General features: G+C 35.4%; 1 long non-coding RNA gene across 7 annotated transcripts in view; it reads left to right on the forward strand.

Annotated features, from left to right (window-relative positions):
* The window catches only part of LOC136791970 (uncharacterized), a 410,072-nt gene that overhangs the window by 270,601 nt on the left and 113,743 nt on the right, over positions 1 to 25,728 (forward strand). The gene's annotated exons all lie outside the window — the stretch shown is intronic.

Genomic DNA, 25,728 nt, shown 5'->3' on the forward strand with positions numbered 1-25,728 from the left:
GTGCTTTGTCTTTTGTTTATTTTTATTGTAGTAAAACACAGATAACATTTGCCTTCTTAATCATTTTTAAGTGTACAGTACAGTAGTGTTAACTATATGCACATAGTTGTGAAACAGATTTCTAGAACTTTTCATCTTGCAGAATTGAAACTCTGTGCCCATTGAACAACCCTGCTTTCCCACGTCCCCTGGACCCCTAACAACCACCATTCTACTCTCTGTTTCTAAAAGTCTGACTACTTTAGATACCTCATATATGTAGAATCATGCAGTTTTGTCTTCTTGTGACTGCCTTATTTCACTTAGCATAATGTCCTCAAGTTACATTCATGTTGTAACATATGACAGAATTTCCTTCTTTTTTTAAGGCTGAGTAATATTTCATTGTATGTATATAGTACATTCTCTTTATTCATTAATCCACTGATGGACATTTAGTTTGCTTCCACCTCTTGGCTAGTGTAAATAATGCTGCATTGAATATGGGTGTGATATTTATTTGTTTGTTGAAAGGAGTTTTCTCTTCCTATTTTTTTTTTGAGATAAGTTCATCATGTTGGGAGTTTGTTTTTGACCTCAGTAAGAGAAACTTCAGTGGAGAAAAGTATGGGATAGACCAATATAAAGAGCAAATGTGAAATATTCCTTTAGGAAGTTCATGTTGGTGTAAGAAAAGAGGATGTGACAGTGGTTACAGGATGATATGGGGCTGAATTAACACAGTAAAGAATTTAATTTATTTATAATTTTAGTAGAAGAACAAAGATTATCAGAAAAAAAGAGAGTGTAAAATTGAGGAAGTAATATTTTATAAAAGATGAAAGAGTAGATAATTTAAGGCAACGTTTAGAATTTAGGCTTGGACTGAAAGAACCTTTTCCCTTTGAAACCTGGGGCAAAGTAGTACAGTTGGGTATAGAAGAATATGTTTTTAAGTAAAAGATTTCATGTCTAGAGTCCTCCATTTTCTTTGTGACACAGAAGCTAAATTATCTATGTAAAATAAGGGTCACAGACTGTTGAGGACCATAAGAAAAATAAATTAAATTTTCACTGAACAGAATTGGAGAGGGAGCAGTTAAGAGACAGTTAAAAAAATCCCAAGCAATCTTTATGACCCCACTGAAGTTAGAGAGCATATATTTGCAGTGGTACTGACTAGTGTAATATTCTCCAAGGGCTCTCAGTGGTCTAATTGCTGACAGAAGTCTTGGCTGTTCCAAAATTGACTTATACTTTCATTCTTACTCATTTAAAAGTGTACTGAGTATTATTTGCCAGGCACTGGGTTTTGCACAGGACATGCACAACAACAATAACAACAAAGGAAAATCCATATATATCAGTTAGGGTTTAGCCAGAAAAGCAGAATCAGTAGAAAAGATCACAAACAGCATGAAATTCCAAGAACACAGGCTGAAGCTCTCATCCACAGGGGGAATTTTTCTCTTCCAGGGAAACCTCAGAACTAATTTAATGTCCTTCCAACTGATTCAGCCAGGCCCACCTAACTTATCCAGGATAATCTCCCTGATTTAAACTCAACTGATTAGGTATTAGCAAAATACCTTCAGAGCAACACCTAGATTAATGTCTGACTAGGTTCTATAACCTAGCCAAGTTGACATATCAAAAAAACCATTATAGCATTCTTAAGAAGTTTATTTCCTAGTTCAGAGTAAGATAGGCAGAGAGATGATAATATTGTACTGTGAAAGATGTGGGCACTTCTGAACGTAAACCATGGACATCAGGAAAGGAGGGGTCTGTCCTGAGTAGGCGCTAGCCAGGAGAGCTTGGTTCGGAGAAGGCTAAAACAAAATTCCAAGGATAGCATCCCCCATTCAGAGGGCAGCAAGTAATTCAACTTATTTCAACTGTGGCATGTAAGATGGGAAGAGATGAGGTAGTTAGTAAGAAGCAGCTGAAGTCAGATTATAAAGGATGGTATATACCACAATAAGAGCTTGGATACTATCTTGAAAGTTATGTAAAACTTTTGGGGTTGTTACATGAGATAATGCATTTAAATTATCACAATGCTCATTATATAATATAACCTCAGTAGAATATTTTGTTATATAAATGGCTTTAAGAAACAAATTTGACATAATAAAATTAGCAGCAGCCTGGAGAAAAAAAATGAATGTGGACAAGAAAGAGGCCATGAAGGTTATTGTAACACTTTCAATTGGAAATGAGTTAGGAATTTAAATACCATCTATAAGAATGTAGAGATACAACAGGATCTGGTGAGTGAGTAAATGTGGGGGCAAAGGAAAGAAAGGAGGTAGTAATTATACCCTGATTTCTGGCTCAGTCCAGTAGATAGATTACTGTACCAGTCATCAAGAGTTACTTTAGAGACATCCAAGTAGAAATGTCAGGCAGTTGAATTTTTGCGTGTGAAACTCAGAAAAGAGGTCAGACATGAAGGCATAGACCAGTACTTCTCAAACCCTAGTATGTATAGAAGCACCAGAAGCTCTTGTTAAAATGGAGGTTTCAGCACCACATTCCCTAATAGACAGCTAAGAAAAATTGAACCCTCAAAGGCAACTGGGAATGGTGGGTAAGAGAAAGGTTTGAGGAATACCAGGAGTGGGAAGGAGAGACCTTCAAAAATAAATGATCAAAACCAGTGCCAAATGAAGCAGAACAGTCAAAAATGATATTCATGAATATAGTGTCATTGTCTTTACCAAAAAACTCCTTGGAAAGCCAATTTTCAATTAAGGCAATGTAACAGAGTTCGAGTTTGAGGAGATTTATTTATTCGTTTATTCAACAATTATTTATTGCCTACTCTGAGTTAGACTCTGTTCTGTACACTGAGAATATAAGAGGGAACAGGATGAAAAAGAATTTATGTCCTAAAATGGGAAAGTTTTAAAAAAAGAAATAAATATATAGAGGCTTAGATAGTGAGAAATGCTATGGAAAATAATGAAGCAGGGGAAATGAAATGCCAAAATAAGAAAGGTTACTATTTTATGTAGTGTAGGTAGGGAAACATCTCTAGTAAGGTGGCATCTGAGCAATGTGCCAAAGGAAGTGCAGAAACAAGTCTCCAAACAAGTGTAGAAACAAACAGATATCTGATATTACCGGAAAAGGAAACGGCAAATGCAAAGGTCCTGTGTTGTGTGCATGTGTGGAATGTTTCAGCATCAGCAAGGAGACCACTGTGGGTGAGAGGGGGAAAGTAGGAGAAAAGGATAGAAAAATAGCGGAGTTCCAGAACATGTAAGGCTTTGCAGGCCTTTGCAAGTTATTTAATCTTTATTCTGAGTGACATGAGTTGCCATTGGGGAGTTTTGAAAACGGGGACAAAAATATGACTTTAGGTCTTAATAGGATTACTTTGGCTCTTCGTTGAGAATTGCATATAAATGAGTTAGAGCAAATAAAAGAGAGAGCAGTTAGAGGTTATTGTAATAATTCAAGTTAGAAATGGGGTTTGAGCCAAGGGTAGCCATAGTGAGAAGTGATTGGAATTGTTTTACATAGTACTGAAAATAGCATAGAATGTATTCACTGGTGATTGGATGAAGGTTATGAAAGAAACACTTCAAGGATAATTCCAAGTATATAGGTCTAAACAACTGAAAGGAATGAATGATTATTTACTTAAATAATGGGGAATAGGGCTTCCCTGGTGGTGCAGTGGTTGAGAATCCGCCTGCCGATGCAGGGGACACGGGTTCGTGCCCCGGTCCGGGAAGATCCCACATGCCACGGAGCGGCTGGTCCCGTGAGCCATGGCCGCTGAGCCTGCACATCCGGAGCCTGCGCGTCCAGAGCCTGTGCTCCGCAATGGGAGAGGCCACAACAGTGAGAGGCCTGCGTACCGCAAACAAACAAACAAACAAAAATAATAATAATAATGGGGAAGAAGACTGTGGTAGGTACAGCTTGGTCAGAGGTTGTCCAGGGTAAGGTTGGAGGTGAATCAGGTGTTGAGTATTAGACATGCTATGTTTGAGGTGTTTGTTTAAACATTCAGGAAGTGATGTTGAAAACAAAATTGTGTATATGAGTCTAGAGTTCAGGGAAGAGAGTGGGTTGGAGACATAAATTTGGGAGCTATCATCATATAGATACATGAGTCTGGAGCAAATCACCTAGAAAATTAGTCAAAGGGTGAAAGAAAAGATATCCAAGGACTGACACTTGAGCCACTCCAATATTTAGAAGTCAAGGAGTTGAAACAGTAGATAGAAAAGGAGACTGAGAAGATATGGTCAGAAAAGTAGGAAAAAGACCTTGATCTACTGGGCCATTTCTGTTAGCATACAAATGTTTAATATTTTCTCCATTAAAAACCCACACTGATTCCACATTTTTTTCCAACTGTCACCACATTTTTTTCCATCCAGCAACACTTCTTGAAAGAGTAGTCTTTTCTCATTATCTCCACTTTCTATTTTATAATTATCTTTTGAAAACACTCCAGTTGGGTGCTTGTTCCAACAATACACTACAAATGCTCTTTTTGAGGTCACCAGTGACATCCTCATTGCTAAAAGCAATGGTCAATTCTCAGTTCTCATTTAACTTGGCCCATCAACAACACTTGATACAATTATATGCTTTCTCCTTTTTGAAATGTTGTCTTTACTTGGCACCCTATCCACCCCACCCTGCACAACTCCTGACTAAACCTTGGTTTCCAGGATATCACTCTGTCCTCATTTTCCTCCTACCTCTCTAATTACTCCTTTTCAGTCTCATTTGTTGATTTCTCTTCATTTCCTATGCATATATTTATCAGGACTTACACCTTGGAATCCTTTTTTAATATCTACACTTACCTCCTACTTAATCATCCAGTTTCATATATCTGTCTGCTAATGGCTCCAAAATTTGTAACTCCATTCTAGACATTTTCTCTGAACTATAGACTTCTATATAGAACTGCCTAATCAATATCTCCACTTAAATGTCTAATATGCATCTTATCTTAGAATATTCAAAACTGATCTCATAGCATTTGTCCCAAAGAGATCCACCCTCAGTCTTCCACATTTCAGTAAATGACAACTCCATTCCTCTGGTACTCAATCAAAATCATACTTGACTCCTTTTTCTTACATCCTATATTTGATACATCAACAACTCTGCCTTTAAAATATCTTGAAATTATGCTATTCTTCTGCTCAATATTTTCCAATGGCTTCTCTACCCATTCTAAATAGAAAATAAAATCCTTAAATAATCTACCTAACCCACAAGATCTGGCTTCTGATTATCTCTCTGATGTTTTCTACTTGCTCTCATTTACTTGAGCTCAGCTCCATTGACCTTCTTGCCATTCCTCAAACATATCAGGTATGCTCTTGAAATTAGGAACTTTACACTTGCTGCTCCCTCTTCTGGAAAGGTCTTCCCTCAGATATCCACATGATGTGATTCCTAACTTTTTTCAGATCTTTACTCAAATTTATTTTTTTTCAGTGAGACCTACACTGGCCACCGTATCTAAAATTGCCTGAATTATTTTTCTTTTTAGTTAACTACTACACCATATATTTTACTTACTAATCTTCATTTATTATTTTTTTAATCCAAACTAGAAAATAAGTTCCACATCTCCTGGGTCTAGAACAAGGCCTGGTGTGTAACTGTCAATAAATATTTGCTGAGAAATGAATAATGAACCTAATCTCTCTCTCTTGCATTATCACCACTTCCTTCTTCTCTAGATCATTCCTATCAGCATACAAACATGATTGTAATATCACTCATCTTAAAGTAATCTCCCTTAAATCTCTAACTTACCCTAGTTACCACCCACTTTCTCTGCTCCACTGATACAAAACTTAATGTAACAGATATCTCTTTACACACAAAAATAAACTCAAAATGGCTTAAACACTTAAATATAAAGCATGGCACATAAAACTCCTAGAAGAGAACATAGGCAAAACATTCTCTGACATAAATCGTACCAATGTTTTCTTAGATCAGTCTCCCAAGGCAATAGAAATAAAAGCAAAAATAAACAAATGGGAACTAATCAAACTTATAAGCTTTCGCATAGCAAAGGAAGCCACAAACAAAATGAAAAGACAACTTAAAGAATGGGAGAAAATATTTGCAAATGATGTGACTGACAAGCGATTAGTCTCCAAAATTTACAAACAGCTCATGTAGCTCAATATTTTTAAAAAACAAACAACCTAATAAAAAAAATGAGCAGAAGACCTAAATAGACATTTCTCCAAAGAACACATACAGATGGTCAACAGGCACATGAAAAGATGCTCAACACTGCTAATTATTAGAGAAATGCAAATCAAACCTACAGTGAGGTACCACATCACAACAGAGTGGCCATCATTAAAAAGTCTACAAATAACAATCCTGGAGAGGGTTTGTAGAAAAGGGAACCCTCCTACTCTGTTGGTGGGAATGTAAATTGGTGGAGCCATTGTGGAAAACAGTATGGAGGTTCCTTAAAAAACTAAAAATAGAGCTACCACATGATCCAGCAGTCCCACTCCTGGGCATATATCTGAAGAAAGTTATAATTTGAAAAGATACATGCATTTCTTTTTTTTTTTTTTTTCGGTATGCGGGCCTCTCACTGTTGTGGCCTCTCCCATTGCGGAGCACAGGCTCCGGACGCGCAGGCCTAGCGGCCATGGCTCACGGGCTTAGTTGCTCCACGGCATGTGGGATCTTCCCGGACCAGGGCACGAACCCATGTCTCCTGCATCTGCAGGCGGATTCTCAACCACTGCGCCACCAGGGAAGCCCGATACATGCATTTCAATGTTCACAGCAGCACTACTTACAATAGCCATGATATGGAAGCAACCTAAATGTCCACTGACAGGTGAATGAATAAAGAAGATGTGGTATATATACACAGTGGAATATTACTCAGCCATTTAAAAAGAATGAAATAATGCCATTTGCAGCAATATGGATGAACCTATAGATTATCATACTACATGAAGTAAGTCAGGAAGAGAAAGACAAATACCATATGATACCACTTATATGTGAATTCTAAAATATGACACAAATGAACTTATTTACAAAACAGATTCACAGATTTTGAAAACAAACTTATGGTTACCAAGGGGGAAATGTTGGGGGGGGGATAAATTAGGAATTTGGGATTAGCAGATACAAACTACTATATATAAAATAGATCAACAACAAGGTCCTACTGTATAGCATATTGGACAATATTCAATATCCTGTAATAAACCACAATGGAAAGAATATGAAAAAGAATGTATATATATTATAACTGAAACACTTTACTGTATAGCAGAATCTAACACAACATTGCAAATCAACTATACTTCAATTTAAAAAAATGTATAGCAATGCTCAGATCATAGTTCTCATAGATTAAATTTTTTGAAGTAAGAAAAGAAAGATATCTCTTTATAGTTACTATTTCTTCTTCCTAACATCTCATCTATGCCAAATCTAGCTCAAATAAGGCTTCCAATTATACTTGTCCCTTGCCTCTGATGACTTTTTGGTTGCCAAAAGAACATTCACACCTTTGTCCTCTGTAGTTAAACCTCCTAGCAGCATTCAAAATAGTCAAATAAGTCTTTCCTACTTCTCAAAACACTCTCTTCCCTTGGCTTTTTGGATAACACATTTGTACCTCCTAGCTCAGATTTTGCTCCTCTGTACTAGTCTGTCCTCTGTATGTCTGATTGGCAGAAGTTCATGTGCCTGAACTTCATCTCCAAAGAGGGGTGGGAAGTAGGCTTTCAGACTTATCTTTTAGTCAGAGGGAACACATAATTGGCAAATTTAAAAAATATATAGAAATATGTTCAAAGGTTGTAGAGGCTAAGATATGACAAAAGTTCACTACATCTCTCCAGATAGATTTCATTACAGAAGACTCTCTGCCTTACCTTAAAAATATATCTTGTATCCGTCTGTGTTGTTAGCTCTATAGCATCACCGTAATTCAAGTTACCACTGTTTATTTTGTGGAACACTGAAATAGGTACCTGTTCTGTGGCCACATTTCCCCCTGTTCAATAAAATTTCCACACAGCAGCTTAAAATGGTCTTTTAAAAAATTATTGGTATCCAACAACTTAGAAGTTGGAAAACTTAGAAGACTCAGTGATTTCCCATCATACTTTCACTAAACACAAATCCTTACCATGGCCTACAAGATTCTGTATGATCCAGTCCTTTAACTTCATATACATTTCAAGGACATCCCATAATTGTAATTGTCAAGGATCTCCCTATCCTTGAATCTTTTCCCTTATTCTTCTCTCTGTCTGCAGTATTCTGCTCCTGACAATAGGCCTACGCCTATGAGAACATAAGCTTGGTTCCTTTTTACCATTCAATTCTCATCTCAAACATACTTCCTCAGATTAACCTTCCCTGACTGATTAAAATAATCCACCCCTCATTCTATCAGCCATTTTATTCTATCACTCTGTTTCATCATTTTTTCTTTATGGCACTTACATTGTTGACTTCTGATTTTTTCATTCTCCCCTCTCTAGGATGAAAGCTACACACATCTCTGCTGTTCACTAGAGGCTAAACATGGCACATAGTAGACACTCAATACATTAGGTGATTTTCCATTTCAGCTCTAAGATAATATTTAATTCAGGAATGGAACAAGAACTCATTTTTTGGAATATGGGTATAGGTGGCAGCCTTCAAAATGACCCCCAATGATTCCCATCTCCTGATATTTGTGCTCTGTGTATTTCTCTGCCTTTGAGTGTAGCTGATTTATTGACTTGCTTCTAATGAATAGAATAAGGCAGCATAGAATAAGGCAGCAGTGGTGGTTTGTCATTTCTGAGATTAGGTTACAAAATAACTGTGCTTCTGTTTGGGTGTCCTCTATTGCCCTCTCACTCACTTTAAGAGAATCCAGCTGCCATGTTGTGAGTAGCCCATATGGCAAAGAACTGATATTTTCAGCCAAGAGCCACCAAGGACCTGAGGCTGCCAACAGCCCCATGAATGAGTTTGGAAGGAATCTTTCCCCAGTCAGGCTTTGAAATGAGTGCAGCCCTGGAGTGCAATTTTTGAGAGATGCTAAGCCAGAACCACTGAGCTAAGCAGTACACAAATTCCTGACCCTAAAGAACTGTGAGATAATAAATATGCTTTATTTTAAACAATGACATTTGGGGAAATCTGTTACACAGCTATAGTTAACAAATACAATGGGAAGCATCTTTAGTATTGTGGATTTGGGTTGTGGGAGATTTTATGTACTCAGAGACCAGAATAAAGGGAGGAAATTAAATACTCACAATTCAGAGAGGGTCACGGATAGAAAATGGCTGAGGGCATACTGTATCTATTTTAATTACTTCTGAATTTTGCCTTTTTTCCAACTATTTTTAGATGCCAAGACATTTAAAAAATACTTCTCAGGTTCTCTTTCCCCAACAATTTATTTAGCTGTAAGTGTGATAGAGGGACAAGGAGACTGGGAATGGGGCATCAATCTAAAGAAACAAGAAACATTTATCAGATTAGCCAATAGATAGTAATGCCTCATCTGGGAGCTTGCTATAAATGCAGACTCTCAGGCTGGAACCCAGACCTACAGAATCTTTTTCTTTTTTCATCTTAACACATACTGGGATGGTCCTTATGCCCAGTATAGTTTGAGAAGTGATGCCCTACATTACTAGTTAAGTTGGAACCATTCATCTACAAAACTGATACTTTAACACAACCTAAGAAGAAAACATATCTGTATAATGTAGTTTCCTTAAATTAGGGATGGGGTTACAAGATGCAATTCTGACTCACAAAGAGATATTATCAAGGGATTTGGAATAATTATAGTTGTTGAATTAGAATCAGAATAGATAAGACATTTCAACTGGACTTCAAATGTTCATGCAAATGTCATTGTTTATATAGGAAAGTAAACAGTTCGATTGCCCGCTGCCAAGATTACTATTTGAAAGTTAACTTTCTGGAAAGTATTGATATGTGTATTTTTCAAGAGCATTAAATTAAGAAAGTGAAAATTACATGAGTTGTCAGTTCATTATGCTAGGAAGATTTAAAGAGTGAATTAGATTTTATAAATCTTATTGAATCTACTTAATATATATTCAGCATATCTTTAAGATACTTCAATTGCATGAAGAGAAAAAAAATCCTTTTAATTTTATGTCTTCAACATGCAATTTTTTTCTTGGGCTAGAAATAATTTTTTTTTTTTTTTTTTGGTACGCGGGCCTCTCACCGTTGTGGCCTCTCCCGTTGCGGAGCACAGGCTCTGGACGCTCAGGGTCAGCGGCCATGACTCATGGGCCTAGCCACTCCGTGGCATGTGGGATCCTCCCAGACCGGGGCACGAACCCATGTGCCCTGCATTGGCAGGCGGTCTCTCAACCACTGTGCCACCAGGGGAGCCCTAGAAATAATTTTGACATTTGTAGTTTCTAGATGTAGTTTAATATAAGAATAAAAGTCCTCGTGGGAAATTTCTGTTTGTGGACTTAAAAGTTCATGCTGAACAATGTGAAAGTATGAGGACTACTTTTACAACTCAGAAAAAAGCAAACATTTGGAACTGAACTGAAAGACGAATCACCAGAATGGGAAACTTCTACTCACATGATTAATACAGACTTGCCTGTGATATTAGTCTTAAGCACAGAAATATTATCACATCACCTAATCCAAGAAACTTCCATGTCTATGGTCAAGGCCAGTAAAGACTGGGTGATTCATAGAGTGACAGTGGTGGCAGTAGGGCTGATAGAATTTTGAGATTAGCTCTCTTTTGGCAACTCTTAAAGGGATAACTCTTATAAAGAATTTAATAAAAAAAGAATTTAATTATTAAATTTTTATTAAAAATAAAAGTTTAGTCTGTAGTGGTAGTTATACAGGTATCTTGATTTTTTAATTGTATAACCTTTTATTGTGAAACGTATAAGTTGGTTTCCTGTATTATTTCACATATTAACTAACATTCATAGTAGAGTAGATCTATTCATTTGAGGATTACATAATAATTGATGTTATATAATAAACATTTTGACTCAATTGCTCTGTATGACTAGTGACCAGAAAGTTTATGCTTAAGAGTATAAATTTAAGACAATAATTTACTAGTATGAAAATCTTAAGATAAGCATGGTAGGGCAAATGAGAATATTGGTGTGGTTAATGTGAATTAGTTACTGCAAATTAACTAATGTTTAGGAAACATTTTAAGATTAAAACAATTTAAAACTGTTACATAAGAAGAAATAAGCAATTTTAATATATTCCCATCATGTACTTAAAAATATTTAGAATTTTGTTTGATGATGGTGATTACAATTTTATATATTTTCAGTCTTAGGGTGTATCTAGAAGTTAATATTATAATCTATTATGAAATACAGTAAGTGCATTGAGTGGTTATAGGATTAAAAGTGTAACTTAATGTAATATACATATTATTTTTCACAGTTGATACTTTGCTTATAATAATATTTGTTCTTAAAGCACTTTTGGCATGTTTCTGGTTATAATTTTTGTTGTTGCTGTGGTTGAATTTTGTGTACATCTGTGTTAAATTCACCATTTGGGAATATAATGTTGCTTAGAAAGATTAATGCAGCACTTTGAGCCATTAAGAGATACTGTAGGGTTTCCCTGGTGGCGCAGTGTTTGAGAGTCCTCCTGCCGATGCAGGGTACACAGGTTTGTGACCTGGTCCGGGAAGATCCCACATACCGCGGAGCGGCTGGGCCCGTGAGCCATGGCCGCTGAGCCTGCGCGTCCGGAGCCTGCACTCCACAATGGGAGAGGCCACAATAGTGAAAGGCCCGCGTACTGCAAAAAAAAAAGAGATACTGTAATATTATTAAGACAAAATATTTTAAGAGCTGAGAGATCTATATAAAGTAAAATTGTATCTACAGTTAGGATAAAGTAAGTATTGTGCTTCCAGGGATTGCTGCATCATCTTTAGTTGAAAAGAAATTTCCCTGTGGTTTAGCATTATTAAACTGTATGAGTTTTGGAGATTTTGCATTTTCTTTGGGAATCATGTATCATTGGCTGTGTCACAAGTGAAATTTGATGATACTATGCACCAAAAGGCATGGTGTATTCCTTGGACACACTATTCTACATTGCGGCACTCATCGAGGATCAGAACATACCCTCAGAGATTCCTAGTGTTAAAAAATAATAATTATAAGAAAGCAGCATTGCATTTAAAGACATAGGATTCTTTTGTATCACCTTCCTTGAGTATGTGAAAGGTTGCCTCCTGTTTGAATGACGCTAATTTTGAAGGTGAGTACATCTTTTCTGAAGATTTACGTGTAATAATTTCCTATAACTCTGCATTCACTGAATCCAGAATGTTTAATGGAAAACATTTTGTTCGAGGATTTTATGGCTTTGGACTGAACCACTAATTACTGGGTATATTTAGTACAAAAGCACTAAGGAATACAACTCAGTAAAAGCAAGTCGTTCACAGATAATACATCAAAACTCTATGGTTATCAGAATTTGCTGCCTACCTACAATTTTGCCTCAGAGTAGTGAAGACCTCTATGAGGATTCTGCAGTGCTCCTTTTCTTTCCTGTTGAAATGTCACAAATAACAATTCATTATATAATTATTCCTGTGTTCATATTTATTTTAAATTAAGCAACTTATTTTTCAAAAATCCCAGGGGCAATCAACAATAGAGTGAGTTTCAGTTTTCAGAGCTCCATTATATAGCATTCATCTTTAATTTAATCCCCACAAACACAGACTCAGTTTAGAGTTACCCTGGGTTGCTGAGTTTACTGGATGATTAATCTATTAGAGGCAACTTTAGTCATGTTTTGATAGAATATGTTCAGGAAATTACCATGCTTATAGATCATTTTACTGGGTGTAGGGATACCTATGATAGGTGATCATTTCTCTTTGGCGTGTGGTCTGAAAATTGTGCTTACCTGGCTGGCATATTCCAATCTGCCACATCAATTCTTGATGCAAAATCTCATACATTAGATTTTATCCCTTGAATTCAGGATGTCTTGCTGTTGTCCTCCTCTCTGGTGACGGCAACTACACAGTGTCTCTTTGCATTAGAATACATGTGTATAATAGGTTTTGTTGACATTTTTGACAGAAATTTTCTGCTTGTATCTGTCTTATAAACATTTTTATTCACTCATTTTCTTTCTTCATAATCTGTTTCCATAAAGTGATTTTCTGTTACAGTTGAAATCATTATTGTAATTATTACTATTTTGAATCATAATAATTATTTTATCCTGCACCTACAAAATATGTAACTCATGATTAATCAATCACAAATTACTATCATCATTACATTTTATCTACTATCAGATCAGTAATTAGCTACTAGTGTGACCTCAAGCTAGACATTTCACTCTGCTTTTTGTTTTTTAACCCCTATTATCAACTTCTTTCTCTTTTTCCATACAACTTTCTAAGGATGTATCTTTTTTTGCAATGCTCTCATATCAAATATATGAAATATTTTCCTAGGAGAGGGTTTATAAATGGAAATACCTAGATCATTTTTACTTGTTATTATATTTTAATTACTATTGAGTATCTATAACATACTAAGAATCATTAAATGCTTCCCTAGTCTATGTTTTAGCAATCAAGTAAGGATGTGTATCACAATATTTTGTTTTTCCTTCATTTTTATATTATTATATATTCTATTATATTAAGAATTTCAGTTGTTAGATATATTTGTATTAGTTCCATTCTTAACAGATAATTCAGAGGAACACCCACACAGAAATACAAACAGAAACAAGACTTCTGAAATCTAAATTTAAAATGTAGTTCAGCTTAATAGTCATTTTTACTGCTAAATAGTATCTGAAGATTAATTGTTTCTTACATTTTGATTGTATGACTATAATTCTGATTGAAAAAGGGAAACTATTAAAATACTCTGTGAATATGTTGCCCCATCTGCAAAAGTTGTGGGACATAACTTACATAATCAGTGATTCTCATCTGTTAGCATCAGTAACTACCAAAGCATTTTGAATAAAACTTCTTTGCAGAGCTTCCCTGGTGGCGCAGTGGTTGAGAATCCGCCTGCCGATGCAGGGGACACGGGTTCGTGCCCCGGTCCGGGAAGATCCCACATGCCGCGGAGCTGCTGGGACCGTGAGCCATGGCCGCTGAGTCTGCGCGTCTGGAGCCTGTGCTCCACAAAGGGAGAGACCACAACAGTGAGAGGCCCGCCTACCACACACAAAAAAAAACTTCTTTGCAGGGCAAAACAATAGTACTGTGTTATATACTTTCCCAAATGTTATCATGTTCAACTTCACTTAAATTTAACACAATTTATGGCTTTTTGACGTATAACTTGATTTTGATTTTATGTCAAATAAAGGCATCTCTCTTGTTGTGCAAAGTCTGAATTTTTGATCTTTTCAATTGTGAGTCATATTGTAACTCCATATAAATGTGCTATGAACTGCATATTAACAAGGTAAAGGAAGTTCAATATTACATATATAAGTTGTTTTTTAATGTCAACTTGCTAAAAAAATTGATTGCTAAAGATAAACTTTCTTTTTAATATATATTATTAGAATATTCATATTCTTTTAAATATATCTATCTATCTATGTATATATACATATCAATAAAAATGAACTGAAATATCCTAGGGATAAAAGTTGTTGTTACAGGTTATTATCCAGTTTCCAGAAAGTACTACGACTAAATCATCTCTGAGAGATTAGTATCTTTTCTACTTATAAAAACCTCTAAAGAGAGAAGTTCTATGTTTAACAATTCTTACTGTGAAGATGATAATTATTTCTAACCTATAATGCCCATGTTTCAGTTTCAGATGATGATGATGATGATGGTTTTGGTTCTGGCTCCATTAGAGGTAAAAAACAAACTTTCTCCATCTTGTACTGATAATGTTTCACATTTATGTAATAATTATTATGTTACACTTCAGCATTTTCATTTGTATTTTAAATGTTTTTATTATCTCATTACCGTCTTCAACTTCTCTATGAGAAATTGTTATCCTTTTTGGATTGACCTCTATTTTACAGATACTATAGCTATTATATAAATTAACATATATCTGTAATTTTGTTTCTTTATGTCTTATAACCTCATTAGAAATCAGCTAGGGCTTCCCTGGTGGCGCAGTGGTTGAGAATCCGCCTGCCGATGCAGGAGACACGGGTTCTTGCCCTGGTCCGGGAAGATCCCACATGCCGCGGAGCAACTAAGCCCGTGAGCCATGGCCACTAGGCCTGCGCGTCCGGAGCCTGTGCTCCGCAACGGGAGAGGCCACAACAGTGAGAGGCCCGCATACCGCAAAAAAAAAAAAAAAAAAAAAAAAAAGAAATCAGCTAGATATATATTTTACCATGTTTGGATGGTATATTGGGGATAGACTACTTTCAAAACTGGCTGTTAGCATACTCCAGTTTTGTTTTTTGGAGCTCAAGTACACCCTTAAAAGAGAGAGCAGTCATCCAACAGCACTGAAAAATGAATTCAAATTCTCATCAAATTTACTGAATATGTTTGGAATGGTATGAATTAAATTATGTGTTATGCAAACTATACAAAATTCATTTGAAGGGTGAAGTCTAGAAACACCTCAAAAGGCAGTCATTTCCCTGAGCAGCCAAACACAAGGCACTTGTAAGAAAAGTATATGTATGGCTGATTCACTTTGTTATACAGCAGAAGCTAACACACCACTGTAAAGCAATTATACTCCAATAAATATGTTGAAAAAAAATTTTATACCTATGGAGAGAGACAATGTGTATTAAAATGTCATGACCATTATCTTAGGAATGAAGTGGTGTTTTTGACTGGGAAACAGTGTGAGGGAGCCTGCTGGGAAGGTGGAAATATTCTAAAATGTAGCTTTTGGTTAATAAGGGCATATGAATAAATATACAGAAATTTACTTAAATGTTCACTTATGGTTTGTGCATCTTGTTAAAAGTCATACCTCAGTTTAAAAGAAAAGGAAATCATGAACAGAGAAAAGAAATAAGGGGTTTAAGTCTGAGCCTCCAAAATCAAAGGCAGATACTCAAAATTGCAGGTGCTGATTTTCAACTGCTCTGTTTACAATAGGAGCAACTCTCAGTAGCATATTGTAGAGTGAATAGCCCTGAAGATTTGTTGATGTAATAATAGTTAATGATTTTTCAGAGTAATAACAGCCCAGCTAGTACATGCATATATGTGTGTATGTGTGTGTCTGCATATGTGTAGATTTATGTATTTATCTATTTTTATTGCAAAATTTATTATGTTTATTGTAAACAAAAGGCACAGAAAGTATAATTAATACTTTAATTATAAATAATATATATAAATATATATAATATATATAAATTATAAATAATAATAATATATATAATATATATAAATTATAAATAATAAATTAAAACCAACATAATTCAGTTTAAAATCATATTCAACAAAGCATTACTTCAATGTATTTCATCTTAATATATTTGCTTGAAATCATCAATATATGCTCCAGATTTCCTCACAGCTTCCACTGAGGAAATATGTAGCATACTGGATTATGAAATAATTTATCTTTATAGGTATTATCATTAACAAAGTCTTGCAATATACAGCCTGTTACTTTCTTAGTGACAAGACTTTTTGTTCACATTATTAAAATCAAAAAGTAAAATAAGATTATACTTTATGGGTGAAATTTAGAAAACAGAGTACCTTCTTAATATTTCTTTCAGCTTTATTAAGGTATATTTGACCAAATTGTCATATATTTAAAGTGTACAACATGATGATTGGATATACATATACACTGTGAAAGGATTCCCACCATCAAGTTAATTAACACATCATCACCTCACATATTTAGCTTTTTCCCTTTTTGATGAGAATATTTAATTTCTACTCTTTAGGAAATTTAAATTGTACAATGCTGTTATTATCAGTTAGAGTCACCATGTTATACATTAGCTCCTCAGACCCTATTCGTCTTATTACTGAATGTTTGTAAACTTTTACCAAACCCTTGCTATTTCCCCTATACTCTGGCCTCAGAACCATCATTCTACTCTCTGTTTCTATGAGTTTTACTTTTGTTGTTGTTGTTATTTTATATTGCCCATATAAGTGATACAATGCAGTGTTTGTTTGGCTTATTTTACTTAGCATAATGTTCTCCAGGTTCATCCATGTTGCAGCAAATGACAGGAATTGTTTCTTTTTTTAAGACTGAATAATATTACATTGAATATATATATATTCAATGTAATATTATATATATTCTTTTTATTTATCCATTCACCTGTTGATGAACACTTAGGTTGTTTTCATACCATGGCTACTGTGAATAATGTTGCAATGAACATGGAAGTATAGCTATCTCATCATGATAATGATTTCGTTTCCTTTGAATATATACCCAGAAGTGGGATTGCCAGGTCATATGTTAGTTCCATTTTTAACTTCTTGAGGATCCTCCACATTGTGGCTGTACCAGTTTACATTCCCACCAACAATGTACATGTTCCCTTTGCTTTACATACTTGCTAGCTTTTGTTATTTCTTGTCTATTTGATGATAGCCATTCTCACAGGTGTGAGGTGATATCTCACTGTGGTTTTGAATTGCATTTCCCTGATAATTAGTAATATTGAATAACTTTTCATGTACCTGTTGGCTATTTTCATGCCTTCTTCTTTGAAAAAAATGTCTATTCAGTTCTTTTGTCTGTTTTTTAATTGGGTTATTTGATATTTTGCTATGAAATTGTATGAGTTCCTTGTATATTTTAGATATTAACTCCTTATTGCAAATTTTTTTTGCAGATATTTTCTCCTATTCCAGAGGTTCCCTTTTCATTTTGCTGATGGTTTTCTTTGCTGTGTAGAGCTTTTTAGTTTTATGTAGCCCCACTGGTTTATTTATGTTCTTGTTGCCTTTGTTTTTGGTGTCAAATCCAAAATATATCATTGCCAAAACCAATGTCAAGGAGCTTTTTCCCTACAGGTTTTCTAGGAGTTGTATGGTTTCAGGTCTTATATTTAAGTCTTTAATCCATTTTGAGTTGATTTTTGTGTATAGTGTAAGATAAGCGTCCAATTTCTTTGTTTTGCATGTAGATATTCAGTTTTCCCAGCACCATTTACTAAAGAGACTATTCTTTCCCCATTGTATATTCTTGGCTCCTCTGTCAGCCATTAATTGACCATATATGTATGGGTTTATTTCTGGGATCTCTATTCTGTTGCACTGATCTATGTGTTTGTTTTTATACCAATTCCATACTGTTTTAATGACTATAGCCTTCTAATATTGTTTGAAGTCAGAAAGTATGACGCCTCCAGACTCATTCTTCCTTTGAAGACTTATTTTCCTATTCAGGATCTCTTGAGGTTTAATATAAATTTTAGGATTTTTTTTCTGTGAAAAATGCCATTGGAATTTTAATAAGGATTGCATTGAATCTTTAGATCACTTTGGGTAGTATGGACATTTTAACAATATTAAGTCTTCCAATCCATGATCACAAAATATCATTTCATTTAGTTGTATCTTTTATTTATTCCATCATTTTTGCTAGTTTTCAGTGTACAGCTCTTTCACCTCCTCAGTTGAATTTATTCCTAAGTATTTTATGATTTTTGATGCTATAGTATATTGGTTAAATTCCTAGAAATACACAACCTACCAAGACTGAATCATGAATAGAAAATCGGAACAGACCTGTAACTAGTAAAGAGATTGAATCTGTAATCAAAAATCTGCCAACAAAATAATCTTTTATATACTGAGATAATTTGACCCTTCCAACTGCTAATTTGGGGCATTTATTTGGAATCTTGGCAAAACATAATTAGCAACTCACACTAGTTTACACAAACAAAATAGTGTTTACTATTGACTTTAACTAAATAATTAAACTTTACTAAGAATGTCACAAAATCAAGGGAAGTGGTCTGTGGACCTCAGGATCTGAAGCATGTGTTTCTGTGGAGATGGGTGGAGGAAACTCTTAGAGTATTCTCTTTTCATCTCTACTTTTTATCTTTTTTATTTTGCTTTCTCCAGATAAACTTCTTTTGCATATCACCCTGCATCTTGGAGTGCAAATAGCTCCATTAGAGAAATAAACTTGAAAACCCAATGAGATGCAGCCACATACCTTTTGGAACGGGAAACACAAACAAAAGACAGAAAACAAATTCCCTGAGAATTTGAATTGCTAACCAAGTGGGACTCTCATACATTGCTGAGGAGAATGGAAAATGACAGAGACAATATGGAAAATAATATGGTTCTTGCATAAAATAACATATATACTTACCTTACAACTCAGGAACCTCATTCCTAGGTACTTACCCAAGATTAATGAGAAAAGAGTATGTCCACACAATGACTTATACAATAATGCTTACAGTAGCTTTTTTCATAATAACCAAAAACTCAACTGATATAAACATCCATCCACAGGTGAATTGATGAACAAATTGACATAAATCCACACAATGGAAAACTTCTCAGCAATAAACAGGAACTAACCACTGGTATATGCAGTGTGGTAGGCTGAATAATGCCCTCCCTCTTTCCCAAAGATGGCCAAGTTCTAATCTTTAATACCTCTGTATTCCCTTATTTGGCAAAAGAGACTCTTAAGATGTGACTAAACTAAGAATCTTGAGATAGGTAGATTACCCTGGACTATCTGGATGGGCTTGATGTAGTCACAGAGGTTCTTATAAGAGGGAGGCAAAAGATCAGAGAGAGAAAGTATAAAAGAAGTTGTGGCTAGGACTTCCAAAACTATGTTGAATAATAGTGGCGAGAGTGGGCATACTTGTCTTATTATTCTTAGATGAAATTCTTTCAGTTTTTCACCATTGAGAATGATGTTTGCTTGGGTTTGTCATATTTGGCCTTTATTATGTTGAGGTAGCAATCACACTCCTGGTCATATAGCCGGAGAAAACTATAATTTGAAAAAATACATGCACCCAAATGTTCACTGCAGCACTATTTACAATAGACAGGACATGAAAGCAACCTAAATGTCCAACAGAGGAATGGGTAAAGAAGATGTGGCATATATATACAATTGAATATTAGTCAGCTGTAAAAAAGAACAAAATAATGCCATTTGCAGCAACATGGGTAGACTTAGAGATTGTCATACTGAGTGAAGTAAGTCAGATACAGGAAGACAAATATCATATGATACTGCTTATATGTGGAATCTAAAAAGAAGGGTACAAGTGAACTTATTTACAAAACAGAAGTAGAGTCATGAATGTAGAGAACAAACTTATGGTCACCAGGGGGTGGTGGAAGGAGGGATAAATTGGGAGATTGGGATTGACATATACACACTACTATATATAAAAAAGGTAACTAATAAGGACCTACTGTATAGTACAAGGAACTCTATTCAATACTCTGTAATGGCCTGTATGGGAAAAGGATCTAAACAAGAGTGGATATATGTATACATATAACTGATTCACTTTGCTGTACAGCAGAAACACAACGTTGTATATCAACTATATTCCAATAAATTTTTTTTTTTTTTAAAGTTGTGAACCCAAAAGAAGAGATTAGAGTGTTATAACCAGGAGACAAGGAATGCTGACAGCCTCTGCATACCAGAAGCATGAAGGAATGGATACTCCTCTGGAAACTAGAAGGAATAACCCATGCTGATATCTGGGGTTGAATGTTGTATTAAGCCTGGTACTAAGAGAATGCCACCCATATTCAGGGTTTTTCCTTTCTCTCTCTTTCTACTCAGCCCTTACTTCTTTAATCTTTCTTCTCTAATATCTCATCTTTCCATTAGCCCAGAACTTTGTTTTTACTTACTTTAATGGTCTCCAAATAAGAAAATCCACTGTATTAAAAATAATATCTTAATATTTCCATTTACCTTTTCTAAAATTAAGGAAAGTATTTATTCTTACTAATATTTAATACTACTAGGATTGGCACTGGTGCTTTTTCTTGGGCCAGTTATCAGATGATCAATCATTATAGCCTAAGGTAGTAAATAAGGTAGCCTGAGAGAAGAGGGAGACTTCCACAATAAAAAGGGATTGATTTGCTTTCAGTTGATTTTGTCCACTAAATAGATTTACAGATTTTTTTAATCTTAAATATTAAAGAATTCCATTACTTAGGAATGAGATGGATCAAGATCATAATAATCATCTGAACACATATATGTTTGCTGGTAATTTAGATGTTTAAATGTGTGCTGGAGAAAAGTGTCAGATGATTTTTTTTGAGTTTAAAGATGAGCTTCCAATTTACACATTAAATTATTTAAAATCTGCTAATCTTTCTATCATGGAAAGTGGTTTTTGTTGTATAATAACTAGAAAATATTTTCCAAAAAATAAACACAATCTGTACTTTCAATGTAAAAGTTAAGTTTTAATATGTGCAAAAGTAAGTGCTTTTGGAAAAAAGTTGTGTTGTACAGAGTTTTGAATATAAAAGTTTGGAGAGGTCTTCCCTGGTGGCGCAGTGGTTGAGAGTCCGCCTGCCAATTCAGGGGACGCGGGTTCGTGCCCCGGTCCGGGAAGATCCCACATGCCGCGGAGCGGCTGGGCCCGTGAGCCTTGGCCGCTGAGCCTGCACGTCCGGAGCCTGTGCTCCGCAAAGGGAGAGGCCACAGCAGTGAGAGGCCCGCGTAACGCAAAAAAAAAAAAAAAAAAAAAAGTTTGGAGAATTTTCTGTCACCATGAAATTTATTGAAAAAAATGTAAGTTTTAAAAAAACTGACATATATATAAATTTAAAGATGCCAAACAAACCTTGGCATTCAGGATATTGTAGTTTGTTTAAAACTTCCAAAAAAAAACCGATAAGTGGGTTTTAAGAAAATATTTCTTAAAAGAATATTAGGGCTTCCCTGGTGGCACAGTGGTTAAGAATCCACCTGTCAATGCAGGGGGACTTGGGTTCGATCCCTGGTCAGGGAAGATCCCACATGCCACGGAGCAACTAAGCCCGTGTGCCACAACTACTGAGCCTTTGCTCTAGAGCCTGCAAGCCACAGCTACTGAGGCCGCGTGCCACTACTGAAGCCCGTGCGCCTAGACCCCATGCTCCACAAGAGAATCCACTACAAGAAGCCCGCGCACCACAGCGAAGAGTAGCCCCCGCTCACTGCAACTAGAGAAAGCCCACGCACAGCAACGAAGACCCAATGCGGCCAAAAATAAATAAATAAATTTATTTTAAAAAGAATATTAAATATATTAAATAAAGCCTGTTAGTGTGTAAGAACAACTGATGGAAATCAAGGATGCTAGGTTTCCAGCTAAATTTCCATAGATATTTTCATACTTGTTGGTTGAGATTTAAACAATCGTAGCACGGTTCTTTAAAGTTTTCCCTTTTAAGAAGCTCTAAAACAGATTTTGTACATTTTCTCAGTACAAAAAAAATCGCTTAGAAATTCCTAGAAGAATGTCAGGGAAAGAATTAATACCTCTACATATGCTTAGTTTCTGCTTAGTTTTTGATTTATTGTAATCATGTATACAGAAGGATCTTTTAAAATTTTTATTTTGTTTGAAATATGTACAAGTTAAACATCACTTTGATGCTATTAGATTCATCATTTGTTAGTATATCACTTACTGCTATATGATCATTATAACATATTAATAAATATATTATTTTTGTATTAATAAACCACATTATTATAAAATGGTATATTATCTTACAAATTCTCCATTGTGCTTGGCTAATGTGTGGAATAAATTAACACTAAATTTTCTAGCTTCGGGCTGAGATCTATGTGTGAGGTAATTAATAGAACTTCATCTCTTTCCCCCTTCTAACAGTTCCTGGATGTAAGCAGAAATTAGAAAAATGCAAGATATTGAAAAAAATATTAGAATACAAGGAAGAATTATTTATATTTCTCCAATATTCTTCCCATGTTTTGAGATGTATTTTTATTTCTTTTACTTGTAAACTCTTCTGGGGATTCTCTATACTGAAGAATTAAGCTATAGCTATGTTGTTTGTAGGGAGTAAAAAAAGATGGGAATTCAAACAGGGTTGTATCACTGAATTTTATAGAATGTTTAGTGTTTAAGAGGAAGATTTTAGCCATGGTCTTCCTTCTAGAATTGGTCAGATATTTGCCCCATTCATAGTGGATGCCCTATGCCTATGTCTTTTATCTCCCTGTTCTAAAACACTGACACTCTTTTTGGCTTGGCGATTCTCTCCTCTTTCTATTTGTGTTTAATTTCCGTAATTGTGCTGGTATCTACTTGTAAAACAAATCTCATTTGATTACTAGACCAAATCTGCCTATTTGTGTATAGAATCTCAAGATACTAGACTTTAATCCCTTGAGTATTTAACATTCTTGTGAGTCAAGAGAAAAGCTAAAGTAAATTGATGATCAGAGGAACCAATGCCTAAAATCATGGGTAGAGCTGACAAGATACACTCTTTGTTCTATTAAAAGCTTGCAGATGGATTGTTTTTCCCTCAATAATCTCCAAGAGGGACTAAGAGTGAACACAACTCAAAACGCCAATAGAAGCATTTTAGCCCTTAGCAAGAGTACATTGATGTTCTATTAATTCTTAAAAATCCTAAATTTAAATGCACGATGCTCAGCTGGAATTTCTAGTCACTTTGCTTATTTTGAAATAGAAAGTCAGCATGAATCATCTCTGTGGCTGTCTTCACTACATAGTTTCTTTTGTGTGCTTTTGATTTTTCTTTCTCAGATTCCCTAGCTATTATCTGAAAGTGGGAAAATTGTCTTATTTGCTAATCTTCAGTGTCAGTTACACTTTTTGTACTGTGCTTGGATTATTTTGTAAGTCTATATTCATATTTACTCAGACTTCTCCCCATCTTGACTTGGTAGTGAATCAGGACTGATGATGACCCAATAGAAAGAACATGGTAGAGTGCTGACATTTACTATACATATGAAAGGTAATTACAGTAAACACTGACCACAAAATTGTGTCAAAGCAAGAAAAGGGAGTTAAGAGGCAAAATAAGGCTTTTAGGAGACCTATGTGTGGCTACATTTAAAATAGATGAAAAATGATGAGTTTTGGAATCACACCACCAGCTTGGATGCAAGTGGCAAGAATCCTTTTATGCCATATCTACAATCAATGGGTATGCTGTAATGAGACAAGTTCAGGGCATTTGATGTTTATTTTCAACTGGCTTCCATAATACTCTTGAGAATTTTTTTAAAAATCAAGCTGGAGGTCAAAGATGGTTCTTTGGTTTTTAGTTTTTAAATGATATGCAATAATTAGTATATGTTAATATATAGCAGGCTGTTACCCTGTTTCAACTATTTCCCAGAAGTTTGTACAGGGGTTTACTGGAAGTGCTACCTCTTCTTCACAGATAAGTGAATTGTAGTAGCTTGACGCAGTGCAAGATCTTCCCGTGTTCTCTTAAGATGGATTTCCTGTGGTGTTGTTAGGTGGATGTGAAAGCAGCCTCCTATCACTCGGATTTTTAAAAATCTGTGGGCTTTCCTTTTTACCTCCTGGTAACTAATGTCTTAGGGAAGTAGTACTTGTGATTTCAACCCACAAGCCAATACTGGTTAATGCCACGGGGGCTGCATCCTCCTCTTGTTAATGTTCCCAGAGTTTGAGGTTTATGTGATTCCCTACTTTAAATTCCTGGATCTGGGCCCTAGTCATGAATCTTCTCATCTAGATCTTTCTAGGTCTCTGTGTTTGGCTGAAAATTACACTTTTTAGCTCTATAAAAGTTTGACTTTAGGACTGTCAGCTGCTTTCCCAGGAGTCTCAGGTTGTCTAATTTCCTACAGTATTAATCAGGACTATGGCAATGACAAATGGAAAAATTCCAAAATAAACTAGCTTAAACAAAATTAAAGGGGAAATGGTGGTTTCCATAACTTTCCTCTATCCCACCACCTTCCTTGTCTTCACTTTTCTCTGTAGTTCTTTGTTTACATCCTGCAAAAAAGTCTTCTCTACTTTGAGAGAAAGTGACCACTACCAGCAGCAAATTCAGGTTTGCCTATTTAGGATCCTAGGAAGAAGCAGAACGAAAGCTGCTCTTCACCAGCACCTGAAAATCAATCCCAGTAAAGAGCTGTAGCTCCTGGGTCATGTGCTCTTATATGGACCATTAACTGGGTCTAAAAAGCCTGAATCATGTACACATCCCTGGGGTCAACAAGAAAGTGTAGGGCTGATATCAGAAAAGGGAGATGGGAAAACTTTCCAGACAAGTAAAATAGAGTATACCTGCTTTTCCTAGGACTTTTTTTTAGTAGCATTATTGGCTAACCTATCCCTTATATTTAGTCCTCTTCGCACCTCAGTTTACATGGCTTGATATAATGTATCAATTCTTTGCTGAGGGAAAAATCAGTGAGGAGAGAACTGCATCTAGGATGTCAGGGACAAACTACTAGACTGAGAAACATATCTGTTCCCAGCACCAGTTCATTAGAAACTCAGTGTTGGACCTTGGACTAGTCTCTTAAGCTACTCGTGACTCAGTTTCCTTAACTTGAAAGTGGAGATAAAAATGATACCATCCTATAGGGTTAATTCAAGGACTAGATTAGGGAATAGATATTTGATCTCTTAGAATAGTGCCTGGCATATAGCAAATATAAGTATTAGTAATAATAATAAGTAATAATAATCTATCTTTAAGACTCAATTTTTAAATTT

The sequence above is a fragment of the Kogia breviceps genome, chromosome 5, assembly GCF_026419965.1.
Source record: "Kogia breviceps isolate mKogBre1 chromosome 5, mKogBre1 haplotype 1, whole genome shotgun sequence".
NCBI classification, from domain to species: domain Eukaryota; kingdom Metazoa; phylum Chordata; class Mammalia; order Artiodactyla; family Physeteridae; genus Kogia; species Kogia breviceps.